This window comes from Pan troglodytes, chromosome 11 (genome assembly GCF_028858775.2).
Source record: "Pan troglodytes isolate AG18354 chromosome 11, NHGRI_mPanTro3-v2.0_pri, whole genome shotgun sequence".
Taxonomy (NCBI): domain Eukaryota; kingdom Metazoa; phylum Chordata; class Mammalia; order Primates; family Hominidae; genus Pan; species Pan troglodytes.
The window spans coordinates 76277997-76294985 of record NC_072409.2 but is presented as its reverse complement, the minus strand read 5'-3'; the positions used below and the strand labels follow the sequence as shown (position 1 = coordinate 76294985).

The 16989-nt window shown below is 36.4% G+C and overlaps 1 pseudogene; it reads right to left on the bottom strand.

The window, feature by feature from the left end:
* Positions 1–16989, bottom strand: part of LOC736002 (kinesin-like protein KIF27) — a 53924-nt pseudogene that overhangs the window by 13040 nt on the left and 23895 nt on the right.

Sequence of the window (16989 nt, the reverse complement as noted above, 5' to 3'; positions counted from 1 at the left end):
TAAATTCTTTTCAACACTTGCACCCCTTTCTGCCTCCTCTTTCTAGTAGTCCCCAGTGTTTACTGTTCCCATCTTTATGTACACCAGTACCCCATATTTACCTTCCACTTATGAGAACATGCAGTTTTTGGATTTCTGTTCGTGTGTGTGTGTGTGTGTGTGTGTGTGTGTGTGTGTGTGTGTGTTTTGTTTTGTTTTGTTTTGTTTTTCATTTAGGATAATGGCCTCCAGCAGCATCCATGTTGCTGCAAAGGACATGAGCTCACTTTTTTTTTTTTTTTGAGATGGAGTCTCGCTCTGTCGCTCAGGCTGGAGTGCAATGGCGAGATCTCGGCTCACTGCAACCTCTGTCTCCTGGGTTCAAGCTATTCTTGTGCCTTAGCCTCCCAAGTAGCTGGGACTACAGGCGTGAGCCATCACACCCAGCTAATTTTTTTAGTAGAGGTAGGTTTTCACCATGTTGGCCAAGCTGGTCTCGAAATCCTGACCTCAGGTGATCTGCCTGCCTCAGCCTCTCAAAGTGCTGGGATTTACAGGCGTGAGCCACCGTGCCTGGACCAGCTTTTTTTTTTTTTTTTTTTTTTTTGAGATAAGTTCTTGCCCTGTTGCCCAGACTTGAGTGCAATGGCAAGCTCTCGGCTCACTGCAACCTCCACCTTCCAGGTTCAGGTGATTCTCCAGCCTCAGCCTCACGAGTAGCTGGAATTATAGGTACCTGCCATCATGCCCGGCTAATTTTTGTATTTTTTTTGTGGAGACAGGGTTTCACCATGTTGGCCAGGCTGGTTTTGAAGAGCTCATTCTTTTTTATGACTGTGTAGTATTACATGATGTGTATGTACCACATTTTCTTTATCCAATCGACCACTGATGGGCACCTAGGTTGATTCCAGGTCTTTGTTATTGCGAATGGTGCTGTGATGAACATAAGTGCATGTGCCTTTTTGGTGGAATGATTTATTTTTCTGCGGGTATATACCCAGTAATGGGATTGCTGGGCCTAATGGTAGTTCTGTTCTAAGTTCTTTCACAAATCTCCAAACTGCTTTCCACAGTGGCTGAACTAATTTACATGCCCACTAACAGTGTAGAAGCATTCCCTGTTCACAGAAATATCGCCAACATCTGTTATTTTCTAACTTTTTAATCATAACCATTCTGACTGGTTTGAGATGGTATCTCATTGTGGTTTTGATTTGCATTTTTCTGATTATTAGTGATGTTGAGCATTTTTTCATGTTTGTTGGCTGCTTGTACATCTTCTTTTGAGAAGTGTCTGTTCATGTCCTTCGCTGCCCCCCCATTTTAATGGGGTTGTTTTGTTTTGTTTTGTTTGAGACAGACTCTCACTCTGTCACCCAGGCTGGAGTGCAGTGGTGCGATCTCGGCTCACTGCAACCTCTGCCTCCCGGGTTCAAGCGATTCTCCTGCCTCAGCCTCCCGAGTAGCTGGGATTACAGGCATGCATCACCATGCCCAGCTAATTTTTGTATTTTTAGTAGAGACAGGGTTTCATCATGTTGGCCAGGCTGGTCTCGAACTCCTGACCTCAGGTGATCCACCTGCCTCGGCCTCCAAAGTGCTGGGATTACAGGCATGAGGCTTAAATATATCAAATGAAAAGTCTTTAATGAGGGAACTACTTAAAGAGTTCCTTCATGAAAGGACCAAGCAAAGAACATTGAGCCACCTAGAGCTTGCAACAGTGGGACTCTGTTACCATTTCTAAGGCTGAAGATGCAGGGGAGGAAATAGTGTTACCGGAGCACAGATAGTGCAGAGCTGGGGAGGATGGGCCATCTTGCAAGAGCTACAGCTGTGCAATGAAGCTGCCACTGTCAAAACCACAGAGCCCTCTTAACATTGCTTTTGCTGCATCCCAGAGATTTTGTTATGTTGTGGCTTTGTTTTCATTTATTCCAAATAATTTTTAAATTTCTGCCTTAATTTCATTGTTTACCCAAAAGTCATTCAGGAGCAAGTTGCTTAATTTCCATGTAATTGTGTGGTTTTGAGAGATCTTCTTGGCATTTCTATTTTCCGCTGTGGTCCAAGAGTATGGTTGGTACAATTTCAATCTTTTTTAATTTTTTGAGACTTGCATTATGGCTGAGCACATGGTCAATCTTTGAGTATGTCCCATGTGAAGAAAATATATATCCTATGGTTGATGGGTGGAGTATTTTCTAGATATCTATTATGTCCAATTGGTCAAGTGTTCAATTTAAGTCTAGAATTTCTTTGTTAGTAAAAGCAGTGTTAAGAGGAAAGTTTATGATTCTAAACACCTACATCAAGAAGTTAGATCTCAAATTAATAATCTAACATCACTTCTAGAGGAACTAGAAAAATGAGAACAAACTAACCTCAAAGCTATCCGAATAAAAGAAATAACTAAAATCAGAGCAGAACTGAATGAAATTCACACAAAGGATCAACAAAACCAAATGTTGGTTATTTGAAAAAATAAACAAAATGGATAAACTGCTAGCTAGATTAACAAAGAAAAAAGGAGAGCAGATATAAATAAGCACAATCAGAAATTACAAAGGTGACATTACAACCAATCCCACAGAGATATAAAAGATTCTCAGAGACTAAAATGAACACCTCTACGCACATAAACAAGAAAATCTAGAAGAAATGGATAAATTCCTGGAAACACACAGCCTCCCAAGATTGAATCAAGAAGAAATTGAAACCCTGAACAGACCAATATTGGGTTCTGACATTTAATCAGTAATAAAAAATCTACCAAACAAAAGTAGCTCTGGACCAGAGAGATTCATGGCCAAATTCTAACAGACTTACAAAGAAGAGCTTCTACCAATTATACTGAAACTATTCAAAAAAATTGAGAAGGAGCAACTCCTCCTTAACTCATTCTACAAAACCAGTATCAGCCTGATACCAAAATACAGCAAAGACACAGTGAGAAAAGAAAACTGCAGGCCAATATCCCTGATGAACATAGACCCAAAAATCCTCAACAAAATACTAGCAAATTGAATCTAGCAGCACTTTAAAAAGTTAATGCACCACAATCAAGGTATCCTGGGGAACAAGCTTAGTTCAACATATGCAAATCAATAAATGTGATTCATCACACAAACAGAACTAAAAACAAAACCATACAGTCATTTCAATAGACACAGAAAAAGCTTTTGATAAAATCCAGTATCCCTTCATCATAAAAACCCTCAACAAACTGGGCATCAAAGGAACATACCTCAAAATAATAAGAGCCATCTATGACAAACCCACAACCAGCATCATACTGCATGGACAAAAGCTGGAAGCGTTTCCCTTGAGAACTGGAACAACACAAGGACTCCCACTCTCACTTTTCCTATTCAACATAATACAGAAGTCCTAGCCAGAGCAGTCAGGCAAGAGAAAGAAATAAAAGACATCCAAATAGAAAAATAAAAAGTTAAACTATCTCTTTGCTGATGATATGATTCTTTACCTAGAAAACCCTAAAGACTCCACCAAAAGGTTCCTAGACAGATTAATGTCCTCAGTAAAATTTCAGGATCAAAATCAATGTATGAAAATTAGTAGCATTTCTATACACCAATAATATTCAAGCTGGGAGCCAAATCAAGAACACAATCCCTTTTCCAATAGCCACACACACATACACACACACACACAAATACACAGGAATACATCTAACCAAGGGTGTGAAGGATCTTCACAAGAAGAACTGCAAAACACTGCTGAAATAAATCAGAGATGACACAAACAAAAGGAAAAACATTCCATGTTCATGGATTGGAAGAATCAATATCATTAAAATGGCCATACTTCCCAAAGCAATCTACAGATTCAACACTATTTCTGCAAAACTACCAGTGTAACTTTTCAGAGAATTAGAAAAAACTATTCTAAAAGTCATATAGAACCTAAAAATAGTTAAGGCAATCCTAAAGAAAAAGAACAAAGCCAGAAGTATCACATTACCTGATTCCAGACTATATTATAAGGACACAGTAACCAAAACAGCATGATACTTCTGCAAAAACAGATCACATAGACTAATGGAACAGAATAGAAAATGCAGCAATAAAGCCACACACTTAGAAACACCTGATCTTCAATAAAGTCAACAAAAATAAGCAATGAAGAAAGGATTCCCTATTCAATAAATGGTGCTGGGATGGACTGGTTAGTCATATGCAGAAGAGTGAAATTGGATCCCTACCTTTCACCATACACAAAAATTAACTCAAGATGGATTAAGGATTTAAATGTAAAGCCTCAAACTATAAAAATGTTAGAAGAAAACCTAGGGAAAGAGTTTATGACCAAGTCCTCAAAACTAACTGCAACAAAAACAAAAATTGACAAGTGGGACTTAATTAAACTAAAGAACTTCTGCTCAGCAAAAGAAATTATCAATAAACAGACAGCCTATGGAATAGAAGAAAATATATGCAAACTATCCACTCAACAAAGTTCTCGTATCCGGAATCTAGAAGGAATTTAAACAAATCAACAAGCAAAAAACAAATAACCCGGCTGGGCATGGTGGCACACGCCTGTAGTCCCAGCTACTTGGGAGGCTGAGGTAGGAGGACTGGTTGAGCCCCAGAGGTCAAGGCTGCAGTGAGTCATGATTACACCACTGCACTCCAGCCTAGGTGACAGAGTGAGATCCTGTCTCAAAAAAATAAAATAAACATGTTGTAACTGGCACATTAAGTGCCACAGAATTTCAGCACAATGCAGAGTTCACACCAGTTAGAACAATTCAGAGGTGAAATCCCAAAAGAACAAAATTCTTCTGATAACTAACCTCCACATATTGGCCTAAAAACTCACCTTGTTACACCAATCCAAGCTAAGTGGATAGACCTGAGCTTCAAAAACTAAAGTAACTGTTACCACATCAGAAGCAATTTTAGAAGTTTTCTTTCTCATTTAAGCTGGTTCACAAGATACTATTACCTGTTTTTATTAATTCTTTAATCAGATCTTCCTTCATCTTGATGTTAATTGTAAGTTCTCTCATTTTTTGTTTAGCTTCAGTAAGTATGCGTTCTGAATTCTTTAATTTTTGCAAATTCAATTCTTGACTCTCCTGGAGACAATCAATCTTTAAATCTTTTAAAAAAAATGGAGAAATAAAACTATCTGCTGGTAAAATATTCAACAGAAGTAGAGTTAAAAAAAGAAAAGCAGACTCAAAAGCAATTTAGAGGTGGCAGTGGAAGAGACAAAAAGGAAGGGGAGGAAAAAGGGGAAAAAATACACAGCAATTGGGACTCTAGCATTCCAGCTTACAGTAAGAGTTTTTATTTTCTTACAAATTAATACATGTATGTATATATTCTTTCTTAATATCCCATAGGTTCAGACACACAGTTTTTCATTGCCTTTAACATGAGTTATTTGAGATAAGTGTAAAATTTCCAGATGGAGAGAGGGGTGAATTTGTTTCCTATCAACTTCTACTTTTATTGTAATTGGAGAATGCAGACTATACCAGGCTACTCAGAGTGTGGTCTAGCACTGTTTGTTACTGTCCTGCACCAGAATGTAAATCAACTATGTCACTAAGCACACTGCTTTAGTTCAGGTGACATTTTTTTCATAGCCAGACTTTCTCAAGGAAGGAACTAGTGTAAGCTCATTTACATTCCGACGTAAGTTTTTTTTCCTGGTTGCAGAGCAGTAACAAACAGTTCAAGCATGGCTGCTTGAGTAGCATTTACCTTTGTTATTTCCACATTTTGAAATTTATTTTAGTTATACTTAAATTTTTGGCTCATAAAGCCACATATAGATTCTTAAAGAGATGCTCCATATTTTCAAAGTGTAGCACTTGTATTATATTCCCTATTCCCTTATTTTTTGTGGGTCAACCACGCATTGACCAAGAGAGATGAGTTAACAAAATCTACTACTACCGGCTGGGCAAAGTGGCTCACGCCTGTAATCCCAGCACTTTGGGAGGCTAAGGTGTGCAGATCACAAGGTCAGAAGTTCGAGACCAGCCTGGCCAACATAGTGAGACCCCCCATCTCTACTAAAAATACAAAAATTAGCCGGGTGTGGTGGCACACATCTGTAGTCCCAGCTACTTGGAAGGCTGAGGCAGGAGAATCGCTTGAACCTAGGAGGCGGAGGCTGCAGTGAGCCGACACTGCACCATTGCACTCCCACCTGGGTGACAGGGAGAGACTTCGTCTAAAAAAAAAAAAGTTGTGAAAACTATAGGGTAGTAGGAGTTTGTTTTTTTTTTTTTTTTGAGGCAGGGTCTTGCTCTGTCGCCTAGACTAGAGTGCAGTGGTGTGATCTCGGCTCACTACAGCCTCGAACTCCTGGGCTCAAGCGATTCTCCCGTCTCAGCCTTCCTCCTGAGTAGGTACACACCACCATGCTCGGCTAATTTTCTGTAGAGAGACAATCTCACTATGTTGCTCAGGCTGGCCTCAAACTCCTGGCCTCAGGCAATTCTCCCATTTCAGCCTCTCAAAGCACTGGGATTACAGGCATGAGCTACTATGCGTGGCTCATAAATGTTTTTGATGTTGTTATTGATGCATAAAAATTCTTAGCAGTTGTGTACTAAAACATTACCAACACCCAGTACACTAATTGGGCTCTAATGCCAAATACATCATTGACGTTAGGCACAAGTCCCAGTGAAGGAGTAGACACCTAGTACAATACTGTATTTTAACATCATCAGGAATACAAAGCATATCAATTCAGGTCTGAATATAAAAATCCTTATTCTGAGGGAGTTAGCCTATATCTCTAGCCATAATTAATTGATAGAAAATCTTTTTTTATTAAGGAGTAAAAGAGGTAAAACAGAGAACATAAAAGAAGTTCTACCAACTAGGAAACCATTTGTACCAAATTCTGGTCTTTGAGAATTCCTGGATGTTTCTTAAATTATCAACTGAGGAAAAAGATAAGTGTCCTATAACCATTAGGTCTACATTATTTAAGAAAATCTATGTACCTTCATTCTCCGAATCTGACTTTTGTGTTTCATCCTGAGTATCACTCAATTCAACAAGGGAACAGAGTCTGGCTTCTGAATCCATGAACGACTTCTACATCTTAAAAAAAAATCAGAAAGTTAACTTATTTGTTAGTGTTTTCTAATCTGCCCTCAAATTAGTTTCCCCGAAAAGTGAAAGTAATGTTAAAAAAATTATTAATTACATATAAAAACAGAATGTTACTAATATTGCTCAAAATAAAAGGATGCCCCCCCATCCATGTTGAATCCAGCAGAAAAGTCATGTTTGTTGCCAATGTGGCAGCAGAATAAGGAAATCCAAAAAAAAAAAAACCCTCTGAAAATTAGAATCTCATTACTATAAAAGCTCTAAAAGCAAAATTATTTTTCAGTTATAAGACTGATGACTTGTGTTCAAATACTATTTTCATAACACATTAGATGATAGTACATTTAGCAAAAGTTACCTACTCTTCTATTAAACATAAAAGATATACTCCAATGGAAAAAACCTACACTTCTATATTTATTGCAGCATATAATTCTAAATATTTATTAAATCAGTGTATATTTAACATACCTAGTTCCAGATTTCTCTTGGCCTTCTGATTCTTCATCATCACTGTTATCAGAAAATTGGCAGTGGAGGACCTCATCTTGTTCTTCTATGTGACCCAACAGCATCTGACTTCGTGTTCGAAATCCAGCAAATATTCGATCCAGAGAGTACATAGGTGGACTTGTGTGGACCTTGCAAGTGATTCCCCCACCCAACAACAAAAAAAGTGATATTTTAAAAGTCTAATTTTATCCTATTACTCTAAGTGCTTTTAAAGGGGTTATTAGATTGGCACTCTTAAAATAGCCAATCACTGGAAAATGCTCCCCTCAAACAAAGGTCAAAATTAATTTAACAATACTGTTGTGCCTCACAGACAAATACTTCTTTCAGAATCCACACAGCTCCTTCTCTTCTGGACAACTCTTCTATCTTCACTTACAGAAAACAGTATTCAAAAATGAAACCAAAAGAACACATGGAAAACGTCCTAGCTCTTAAACACAGCACAGACACACCCCAACAAATGTGCCCTCTTCCCCATCTTCCCAGTTCAGAACACCTGGAGAACTGTGGTGCTGCCGCCAAAGGTCTGCATCCCCTCCAATCCAAATCCTACCACAGGAAGAAACCCAGAGCTGTCTCCACTCCCTCTGCCAGGGCAATATTCCTAATCTGAATACCACAATGTATATACTTAATTCTTTATACATGGTAGTTAGGTATAGCTGAATTAAGGCTCTAGGAAAAATATTTAATATATGTCATAGGACAAAATTGTATGGCTAGCCTGGGAATTTTCTACAGTACAACATTCTTCTATTGGAAATGCACTTTAAATTCTCAAAAAAAAAAATGACCTTGGAAAACAACAACAATAAATTAGAAATTGCCTTTATACCTTTGTTCTGGTTTCTATTACAAAATATTTCCTCTGCACCATCTCTGTAACCAAACCTCAAGATGACTTCTCACAAAAGGCAATAAAATCTTAGAGGAGACAGTCCATTTACCAATATAAATTATTATAAGCTGTTAAAATTATAACATATAGTGGAATATGAGTATCACATGGTGTTTGGGATTTAATCACTTGACAATAGGCCCCCGTCATGTATTCTCTCCTAAAAAATCCTACCTGATTCTGAAAATCATCTTATATCTGATTTTTGTGCTTCTGCTGTCAGTCACCTAATTAGATCATCTGTCACATCAGCATCATGATAGATGGGCGTAAAGTTTTTTAGGTGGCCTCCCAATGGGGTATGAGGGAGGGGAATTCTTTAAGGAAGAACCAACTCAAGAAGTACTGATCTAACAAATACAACGTACTAGACATGGCTATTTTATCCCATAACTGGCAGGCATCTAGTTTTCTCTTGTGAGAGTTTGGGAATTATTTAAGGAGCAAATAATAAAACCTTTTGTTCAGAGTCCAACTTCGTTCTCTGGGATTGTAATTTCCTTTTAAAATTTCTTAAATTATCAACTGAGGAAAAAGGTAAGTGTCCTATAACCATTAGGTCTGCATTATTTAAGAAAATCTATGTACCTTCATTCTCCAAATCTGACTTTTGTAAAAAAGAAAACCAAATGTCCAGAGCTATTATAGTATTCATACCACCCAAGGCTGCCTGATGCAAAGTCCATGGCACTGCTCATGTATCATTTGCCTTTCATTTCTTATCCCTCTGACTGTAACAACCAGATGGATCTCACGTGAACAAATCATTTCCCTTCATAAAATGAGGAAACAGAAACCAGAATTCATGAACCTGCTAAACCAAAACTCATGAATCTGCTAATTAAGTCTTTTCCATAATAGAGATTCTTTGATAATTCTTAAAACTGTGTGTGTATATATTTACCAACCACAAACTAAAATTTATATTGATATTTATATTGTCTTGATTATGTCTACTTGGTAAGACTGAATAGCATATAAATATTATTTCAAAAATAATGACAGACCAAACAAGTTGAAATAAATATCCTCTAACATCTCAACTTTGTGGAAGAAATAAATTCATGTAGATATTAAACTTGGTCATGTCTGAAAATATGGCAAAGGATACCTTTTTCACATTGATGAAGTATAGACATTATCTCCATCCAACTATTCCCTCCAAATGTAACTGTGTATTCTCTTATTAGTTTTTTATTAGAAAGAAGTATGCTTAAAAGGTATACACAAAATTCCATAAAATCAAACAAAAAAAATCTGCTGAGACTGTATAAATACACTGTGATATTACACATGGCTAAAATTTTTTTAATCTCAAAATAAGGAAAAGATTGTTTGGACTTTACCCTCCTGGAATCTTGTCTTGATGGGATATAAATATAATGCCCCAAATGAGTATCAAATGGTACAGTATATGGTCTCTTTTCAGGGATCCTGGCATCTGGCCCGTCTCCACAATTTTCTTTAGCTGAAGAAGTCACTGACAGGTTAAGTTTTGTTAGTTCTTCACTCAGTTGATCCACAAGAAGTTGTTGTTCTATTATTTTTTCATTCTTTGTAGAAGAGAGATGAAAAATTTTAAAATAGAGCACTTAAGTACATTTAGATTATGATTAAAAACGAATTTTACATTGACCAAACTCATAACTACTTTAATAATACAGTAAATTCTCATTTATCCAGAGACTAGCCTTCTGGTGTTCACAAGTAACTAACATTGTTCTGAGTGGTAAAACCTTTTTAATAGTAAGGAGCAACAAACACAGCCAAAAAAGTCAAAAGTCAAATACTCAAAGATAACACCCCATCCACTGTGACTGGTTGCTTTGCCAACCTGAAGCACTTTGATTAGCTATCTTTATATTAAAGTATGAACTTTCTGAGTGAAATCCAAAAAGTAAAAAGAAACAAAAAAGTTCAAAAAGTGGAGAAAGAATTGTAGGCAGCAGAGTTTGCAGCAAAGGAGGCAGAAGGAGGTAACAAGTGCAGGGAAGTGAAAGCCTTAGTGAAAAAGGAAGCCAAAAGCAGACAGATAGAAGATAGCCAACTGATAGTCCTGAGAGGAAGGAGAACTTGGAAATCAAAGGCAGAACAAATTGTTTATCAGGAATGTGTGTGTGTGTTTGTGTATATGTGATTTAGTTTTTTTTGTGTATCCTCTAAAGAAAATTTTTGAAGTGTATCAAATCTAGAAAGCTCTAATGTCAATCTTTGTTTTACAAGCACAAATTTATGTAAATAAGAAACACTCATTCATCTTAATACTTCACATGTACTACAATGTTGAAATAGGAAAAAAAAAAAACCTTACGTTTTCATTGTATAAATGCTGAGCAATAAAAATGCAACCTTACTTAAAAATCACGTATTCAGATAATTAAAATATACAACATCAAAGGATTCAATGGAGTTCTTACATTGCCTGGGAAAAGGATAAAAGTACCAATTAATATTAGGGTGCATGGTATACTCTCTAGGATAACCACTAAAAAAAGAGTAAAACTATAACTTCTAAGTTAGTGGAGAAAACAACAGAAAAAGAATAACCAATGATCCAAAGGAGGGAAAAAGGAACACAGACGAGGAAGGATAAATAAAAGGCACAATGGTGGATTTTTACCAAAACAGTAATTATGTTAAATTAATAAATGAATAATGCAACTAAAAGATAAAGACTATCAGAAAGGATTTTAAAATTATCTAACCATATGCTGCTTACAAGAAACATATCTAAAATAGACACAGAAAGATTAAAAATAAGATAGAAAAAGAGATACCATGTAAATATTAATCAAAAGAAAGCTGGTGTAGCTATAGTAATGTCAAGGTAGACTTTAAGGCAAAACTCATTAGATAAGAAGAGGTAAAAATGATTAAAAGAGCAATTCACCAGGATGGTATAACAATTCTACATTTGTGTCCACTTAATAACACAGCTTCAATATTTGTAGTGCAAAAACTATCAGCACTTCATGGAGAAATAAGACAAATCCAAAATTATAGTAGGGCTGGGCACAGTAGGGCTCACACCTGTAATCCCAGCACACTGGGAGGCCAAGGCCAGTAGATCACTTGAGCCCAAGAGTTTGAGAGCAGCCTGGACGACATGGTGAAGAACCCCTTCTCTACAAAAAAATACAAGAATTAGCAAGGCATTGTGGTGTGCGCCTGTGGTCCCAGCTACTCAGGAGGCTGAAGTGGGAGGATTGCTTGAGCCCACGAGGTCGAGGCTGCAGTGACTCATGATCGTGCCACTGTGCCCCAGCCTGGGTGACAGAGTGGAGGTCTGTCATAGTGGGAGATTTTAACATCACTTTATAAATTACTGATATAACAAAAAGACTTCAAAGGTGAGTAAAAAATGTAGATTTGAGTAGTAGGATTAACAGTGCCCAATGATTGCAGAATGCATATTCTTCTCAAGTACCTCTGTAACATTTACAAACATTTGCCTTATTCTGAGCCAAAAAGCAAGTTTCAATACATTCAAAGGACTGAAATCAGAGATAGTATGTTATCTGATCACAACGCAATAAAAATTGATAAAACAAAAATAAATCCCCCATGTCCTGTAAATAAAATAACTATGTTATTCACAAATCAAAACGTCACAATGAAAATTAGGAAACATTTTGAGCTCAATGTGGAGTGCAAGTCAAGATAAGCTTAGAAATATGTAATGTTAAATGCATATACCAAAGAAGAGAAGCTAAAAATCAATATACTAAATATTCATCTAAAGATGTTAAAAAGATAGCAGGAGGTTACCCCAAAAGTAGAAGGAATTAAATAATAAAGGGCAGAAATTGGTGAAATAGTGAACTAATGAAATAATGAACAAACATACACTAGTGAGGATTAACAAAGTCAAAAATTGTCTCTTTGAAGAGACTAATGAATTGGTAATTTTACTAGCTAGTGAAACTGCAAGAAAAAAAGTGAGAGAAGGCACAAATAATCAGGAATGAAAAAGCGGACATGTGACTACACAGCTAAAGATATTAATGAATAAAAGACTATCATAAACAAACTTATGCCAATACATTTGAAAATTATATACAATGGTCAAATTCCTAGAAAAATAAACCTTATCAAAACTGGAGGAAAAGAAAATACTAATATGATTTAATTCATAAAACATACCCCCGAAGAAAATTTCCAGTCCCAAATGCTTAACAGGCTAATTCAACCAAACATTTAAGAAAGAAATAATACCAATTTTCCCACACTTTTCCAGGTATAGGAGGAATTAAATAATCTATATTATGAGGCCAGCATAACTTGTTACAATATCTGACAAGAATACTATAAGAAAGAAAAATATAGGACAAGCTTACTGACAAATATAAACATCACACTAGCAAACCAAATCTAGGTCAATTGTGCAGAAGAGTTAACACAGCAGACCTGACTGCTATCTTTTAGAAGATCTGCTATGAGGTTGTCAGATGTCTGAGAGCTTGGATTTTGGGAGTGTTCTTAAACACTCTGATAATACTGACTCACTGTGCTCAACTATTTGCACAATCAATGTGGTTTATGGTGTACACCTGCTTTCCCTGTAGTCTGGGACTTTGGTAGTCTGGGCTAGGCAAAGGGTGCCTTCATGACCCACGCATCCTCAATATAACCCATAGGCACTGAGTCTACTTAGTTCCCCTGCCAGATAACATTTTATAGGTGTTGTCACAACTCATTGCTGGGGAATTAAGCACATCCTCTGTGACTCTGCTGAGAGACAAGTCTTGGAAGCTTGTGCCTGGTTTCCTCCAGACTTTGTTCCATGTGTCTTTTTCCTTGCTGATCTTGCTCTGCATCCTTTCACTGTAATAAATCCTAGCCAGGAGAATGAATATATATTGAGTTCTCCTAGTACGTCATCCAATCTGAGGGTGGTTTTGGGGAACCCCCAATACAACAGTATATCGCAACATCAACAACAAAAAGGGTTTATTCCAGGAATAAAAGATTGGTTAAAAATCAGATCAATCGGCTGGGCTTTGTGGCTCACGCCTGTAATCCCAGCACTTTGGGAGGCCGAGGTGGGCAGATCATAAGGTCAGGAGATCGAGACCGAGACCATCCTGGCTAACACAGTGAAACCCCGTCTCCACTAAAAATGCAAAAAAAAAAATTAGCCAGGCGTGGTGGCGGGCGCCTGTAGTCCCAGCTACTTGGGAGGCTGAGGCAGGAGAATGGCATGAACCCGGGAGGCAGAGCTTGCAGTGAGCCGAGATCACAACACTGCACTCCAGCCTGGGTGACACAGTGAGACTCTGCCTCGAAAAAAAAAAAAAAAAAAAATCAGGTCAATCAGTGTAACTCACCATATTAGCAGAATAAGGAAGAAAAATCATATGATAAAGAAAAATCATTTGATAAAAATCAATATCCATTCATAATAAAAATTCTCAGTTATTTCCTTAGTTTGGGAAAGGGTAAATTAAAAATACCTATAGAAAATATAATACTTCAGAGTGAAATTTTGAAAGCTTTGCCTCTATGATTGGAAACAAGACAAGGATGCTTTCTATCACCACTTGTATTCAACACTGCATTGGAGATCCCAGCAAATACAAGAAGGTATTTTTATAATAACTTTATTGAGACAAAATTCACATACTATAGAATCCAACTATTTAAAGTATACAATATAGAAGATATAGAAGAAAAAGATACAGAAGGTGAAAAGATTATAAAGAAATGAAACTGTTATTATTTGCAGATGACATAATTATAAATGAAAATCCAAAAGAATTTACAGATAAAATATTAGAATTAAAAAGCAAGTATAGACCGAGCACGGTGGCTAACGCCTGTAATCCCAGTACTTTGGGAGGCCAAGGCAGGTAGATCATTTGAGGTCAGAAGTGACTGACTGACATGTTGAAACCCTGTCTCTACTAAAAATACAAAAAAATTAGCCAGGCATGGTTGTGCATGCCTGTAGTCCCAGCTACTAGGGAGGCTGAGGCAGGAGAAGCACTTGAACCCAGGAGGCACAGGTTACAGTGAGCCGAGATCATGCCATTGCACTCCAGCCTGGATGACAGAGTGAGACTCTGTCTCAAAAAACAAACAAAAAAACAAAAAAACAACAAAAACAAGTTTATAGCCAGGCGTGGCGCAGGTGCCTGTAATCCCAGCTACGCAGGAGACTGAGGCAGGAGAATCGCTTGAGCCTGGGAGGCAGAGGTTGCAGTGAGCGGAGATTGTGCCACTGCACTCTTATCTTGGGTGACACAGTGAGACTCCATCTCAAAAACAACAAAAAAAAGAAATTACTTCCAAAAAGTTTGGATCTTTTCCATTTATCTTGGGAATTTTGAAGGCTCCCCACCTGATGGTAACTGTAGACACTCCTGATCAAAAACTGAGTTTAGTCAGGTTGCTGGATATATAATGTATTAATATCTAAAAATTAGTACAGTTCCACATACCAACAATTGGGGAATTTGAAAAATAAAATTTTTTAAAGATTCCATTTACAGTGACAGAAAAAAATCAAGTACCTAAAAAGAAATCTATAAATTATTTGCAATATTTCTGCACAAAAAAATGTAGGCCATTACTGAGAAAAAACAAAGGAAATCTAAGTAAATAGAGAACTATACCATGCTTATGGATTAGGAGACTCAATCAAAATACGTTCATTAATTCTAAACAGATATATAAATGTAATTCAATGTTAATTAGTTAATGTTAACCAACTTGATTGAATCTTTCTATAATGTATACATACATCAAAACATTACACTGTATCCCAGAAACATACAAAATTATTTGACCATGAAAAATAAATAAATGAAAATAGCGTACTTAGTGAAAGAAGTCACACACAAAGGCCACTTACTGTATGATTCCATTTGTATGAAATATTTAGAATAGGCAAATCCATAGAAGTAGAAAGTAAAGTGGTTTTTGCCAGGGGCTGAGGAAAGGAGGAAAATGAGGAGTGACTGCTAGTGGATACAATATTTTCATTTTGGGGTGATAAAAATATTCTAAAATTAGATGGTGTGATGGTTAGACAATTCTGTAAATACATAAAAAATCACTGAATTGTATATTTGAAGGGCTGCATTCTATAGTATGTGAATTATATCTCAATAAAGTAATTACTTAAAAAATTTAAAAATTAAAATAAAATTTATATGGAACAACCAAGACATCTGGGGAGTGGGGAGGGAAGGAGAACAGCAGAAGGCCTTGCTCTACAAAATATCTAGACTTATTATAAACCTACAATAAACAAGAAATGTGATCTTGGCTCAAGGAGATACAAATCAACCAACAGAATAGAAGGCCAAGAAATAGACAAGAGAGTCATGCACAAATGGACCTTGATTTATGATAAAGATAGATTTATGATAAAGATAGCACTCAAAACAATTGTGAAAAGATGGTTTCCAATAAATGATGCTAGAACAAATGAATATCTATATGTTTAAAAAATGAAATTTGATCTTTACTTTACTCCATACACAGAAATCAATTCCTGGAGGACTATACAGCTAAATGTGGAAGGCAAAACAATAAAGCTTCTGGAAGATAATATAGAAAGTATCCTCAGAGGAAACAATTGGGGAAAGGAAAAACTTATTAAATAGAGAACAAATACCATTAACCATAAAGGAAAAGACTGATGAATTTGATTACAATAACTCTTCATCAAAGATACCACTGAGAGTAAAAAGCAAGCCACAGAAAAATTATTTGCAATCATGTAAGTGACAAAGCACTCACACCCAGAATATACAACAAACTCTACAAATTAATCTAGAAGACAGGTAACTCAATAGAAAAACAAACAAGAGACTTGAATGAGTACTTCACAAAGGAGGATATCCAAATAGCCAAAAACATATGAAAAAAATGCTCAACCTCACTAGTCATCAGGGAAATGCAAACTAAAGCCACAATAAAATGATACTACATGCCTACCAGATTGGCTAAGATTTAAAAATTAATAACAAATGTTGAGAAGCATATGGAACAGTGAGAATGCTCACATGGAATAGTGAGAATGCTGGGTGGGAGTATAAAGTGGAAAACAATTTGGTATCACCCACAAAAGTTGAAGATATACCTACCCTATGGCCTAGCAATTCAACTCCTAGGCACAAATCTGAAAGAAATGTATGTGCATGTGCACCGAGAGACACTGAAAATTCACGAGAAAATTTCACAGAAAGCCACAAATGTCCATCAAACAGTAGAACAGAAAATAAATTGTGGTATAGTCATACAATAAAATCCTATGTACCTATAAAACTAAACAAACCACAGTCACACATTACAGATAAAATATTAGAATTTACAGAAAAAATATTACAATTAAAAAGTGGATAAATCATAATAATGTTCAACAAAAGCAGCCAGATACTGAATAAGCTATACTGAATAAATTAATAAAAATTCCAAAAACTAAACTGTAGTGTTGAAGGATACATATTTAGATAGTAAAACCATAAGAAAAGCAAA